Source organism: Adelges cooleyi, unplaced genomic scaffold (assembly GCF_023614345.1).
Source record: "Adelges cooleyi isolate 19-005CV unplaced genomic scaffold, UGA_ACOO_1.1 ACOO_flye_CR_arks_rails_tigmint_CR_PRNA_307, whole genome shotgun sequence".
Lineage (NCBI taxonomy): Eukaryota > Metazoa > Arthropoda > Insecta > Hemiptera > Adelgidae > Adelges > Adelges cooleyi.
The window spans coordinates 939,897-943,829 of NW_026095978.1; the positions used below are offsets into that span (position 1 = coordinate 939,897).

General features: G+C 34.9%; 1 pseudogene; it reads left to right on the plus strand.

Annotated features, from left to right (window-relative positions):
- The first annotated feature begins 1,418 nt into the window (after positions 1–1,418).
- On the plus strand, positions 1,419–2,471 carry LOC126839724 (EEF1A lysine methyltransferase 2-like; annotated as a pseudogene).
- Positions 2,472–3,933: the final 1,462 nt, after the last annotated feature.

Sequence of the window (3,933 nt, forward strand, 5' to 3'; positions counted from 1 at the left end):
AAATATGTCATGGTAAATTTTGATTTTTTGCATACTTTGGGAGTAAAAAGTTAAAATGTTCCTTACGAATAACATTATAAATAATACAGGTGCATAGTGTGGACGCAGTGGACACATCAGCTGCCATGCGGCATCTGAGGTTAAGCTGTGTCCGTTGCTGCTTGATCTAGGATGAGTGACCAACCGGGAAAAATTTTCTCTATTAAACCTAACCTAACCTAACCGATCTTTGCAAATACTCGTTCAGTGAAAGTTTTAAGTTCGAAATCCCAAAATAATCCGAAAGCTTATGTAATTCAAAAACCTCATTACCCTAAAAAAATATATAATAAAAAATGTGTTTAATCTTTCTTCATTAACCTTTTTTCAATTAAACACATAATTGAATTTAACAGATCAAACGGACTATCGTAATAACGTACTATCGGCCAAACGATCACAAATTAATCACTATTACAAATTATATTTATGCCGTTTAATAACTGCTATGCTGCGTTGATTATTCGTTACCTCAAGATCACTTAAGTCTATTCGACCAGTATAAATATAATCAAGAATTAATTTAAAAAAAGTTATTGATACATCTTTTATTGGCACATCCTTAACCTTGTTTTCTTTACCACCTCCATAAAATAACATCCTAAAAAAAGGAAACTGTGTTACTACAAACATTAAATTATGGAGCAAAAAAGATAAAAACGATAACTTTCTCAAGGGTTATCAAGATAATTGTACTCTACCATTTTTGGGATGATGAAACCAGAAAAAAACAATAAAAATAATCAAATAATTATAAAACATATTTAAAAAGTATACATAAAAATTATTCAAAAAGTATTTAAAAAAAAGAAATGATTAGCTTCTTTCTTTTTTCTACAATTTTCTTTGACAATGTCATGTCAAATACAGATTTCAGCTGATGTCAGTGTTGTTGAACATACGAATAATTCGTTTTTACAAATTATTTTTTTATATTATGAAAGAACGCTGCAGTTAATTTTTACTTTTTAGAAGTAGTCTTCTACATAATATTAGTATTATATTATATTACATTTAATATATGTTCTTTGTTATATTATCTGTACCAATATAATAATATTAATGAGACTGACCGAACTGGCATAAAGTTAGCTATAGGCCTCCCGGTCAAATACGCCATTCGAATATTTTTTTTTAATGAGACTATTAAAAATAGTTTTTGGAAAAAGCTCGGACAGCTGGTACCTACATTATAATAATGTAGTATACAAAATAAAGGCTTTCTATAAATAGAGAATTTAAAGAAATTACTTGAACTAAATCAAATGCTCTACTGCGAAAAACAACAAATACAGAAAAATAACAAAAAAAACTTCAGTATAAGATCTTTTGTTTTTTTTTTGGTTATTTCTTGTTTTTATTTCTTCATTTTTTATAAACATGTTCTCAGCTGTATACAAACTAACTGTTCCATTAGTCCAGAAGAACTTATTTTAGACATTGTATGCGGCAACGCTTTACTATTACCGCAATTAGTAATGTTTTTATTTTTATCAGTTATCACAAAGTATAATTCGCACCTAAACTATAATTGTATTTTGTTATTTTATATTAGGCAAAATTGGGTTTCAATAACCTTTATAGTATACATTATTCTGCTACGGCTGTAAAACTAGCAAATTCCATAGTTCAAGAACAGAATATTAATTGCATCAAACTACAAGTGTTTGACTTTCTTACCGACAGTGTGAAAACACTGCCGTTGTTTAGATTGGCTTTGGACAAAGACACTTACGATGTGATCGGTACGAACGATGAAAATGAAGAAAAAAGAAACATATACAAGGAAAATACAGTTAATTTATTACAGCCAAACGTTGCTGATAGTCAGCTGCAATTGGACGCAGCAAGAACTTAATGATCAATTTAGCGATGGTAATGACTAATAGGTTAAAACAATACAAAAATATTTTTCATCTAAATATATTTGTTAATTTTTTTACTGTTATTACTCGCAGTTTTCGAAATCATGGCAACAATACCGACACGGACATTGCAATTCGGAGGAGCGACCGGCAACACAATATCGGCAATTCCGTCCAAAAAAAAAAATTATAATAAATCATATGAAAAAAGAAAAACATTACAACGTACAATTTACTATAATAAATTTACTCTAACGTGTGTGGTTGAACTATCCAAAACTAGGTATTTTGCGATTTTTAATAATTGCTGTGAAAAATAACGGCGACCACAAATGCCAAGTATGTCGATATCACGGCTTGCATTGCGTCTGAAAAACGGATATTATCGTTGGTAAACCACGGAGACATGGAAACAGGATGGTCTATGCTTTTTTTTTTGTATAATTATCAATATACTTACTACTACAGGTACCGTCGTCTTCGGTGCAAAACTCTTCCCTGCATTGCCACACTTTAGTATCTCCCACGGTCAGGTTCACCTCGCATTTGGCCAGTTGGATGCATTGAACATCCCGCTCGCAGGGCTGTCCAAGCTCTACCGAATGTTTCGGGTAAAACGAATAAAATAAAAAAACACTCTATCACCTAGCGTTTACCTTGTGGTTGTGTTATGCAATTTTCGTTAATCGGATGTGTCTGGTCAGCACACGAGCATCGTTTCCGGTGGTCTACCGGATCTTCGCCGCACGACGTCTTGGGCCACCGTTTGCAATTGCTGTCGGTGGTACATTCCATCTTTCTTATCAAGTTTGCAAAAGATTATTATTTTTTTTTTAATGACATTTTTGTACCGTATTCGAGAGCATATTAATCCTTTTACGTTTTATGTTTCCCACGACGACTCCCGCTGCTGTATCTGTAGTGTGGCTCGCCGCCCGTCTCTTCTGAGCAGCACACCGCGGAGATCAAGACCATTTTGGTGGAATGAGCTTTACCAACAAAGTTTATCACCGCCACACCACAAGAAGGTCGGTTTTTCCCATTTCCTGCCGTGCAACGCCCACGCCCAGCGGCTATATTTTATTACTATATAATTTTTTCGCCAATTCCATTTTGGCCGACGTGGCTGCACGAAATCCAAACATTCCGGTGAAACCTTGAACCTCGTTTGACCACCACCCACCCCTTGCCTGGTACCCTGGTAATGTCGGAATCGCTTAAGTGTGTCTATATACGTATAGGGTACCGCTCGAGCGAGACAGCACACACGAAACGCGGTTGTATGGCGAATGAGCTAACAAAGAAAATGAAAATTTGGTTATTTCCGAGTGCCTGCCGGCGGACTATATACAATTGCAATATGCGCTACTACGGTGGTTTAACCGTGGGTTAAAATAGACATGTCACGTGTAACACATTGTCCAAGTACATACTCAGGTAGGTATACTGTCTACCCGGTGGAAAAGAAGACTTTCCAAAGAGATTTCATCGACGACACGACCTTATTTCTGACGTCATACACCGTGGGCCAGCAGGTCGCACACGCTATGCTCTTAAACTTTATCGTTTTATCGAATGTGCACTTCCTTCCCCCCCCCCCATTCCTCTCAAATCGTGCAAGGTTATAGATACGGTTTTTGAAAGCCACAAAAGGTAGGCCAAAGAACGAGTAGATTTTTCGCCCTTTATATTTTAGTATTTATACTTTCAACACTCAACGATCTAATCGCAAGCGTAATATAATTAAACAACGCGAACCAAAAAATTCAACAGCGCGCCTGTCATACTTTTGTAAATATGAATACATATTGTAAACAAGGAAATTAAAAGTATAATAAAAGTTTTAGTAACCGCAGCATATTATAAAAAAAAATCCTGCTTGTTGTTATAGGTGCCTATTTACTATCAATGTGTTGATTGGGACTTTAGGCTCGACAAAAACCTTGGCTTTTCAATGAAATTGTAATTTTAAAATTCTAGTCCGGCAAATGTTTCCAAGTCGTTTTTATACCAATGTAGTTGCCAATAT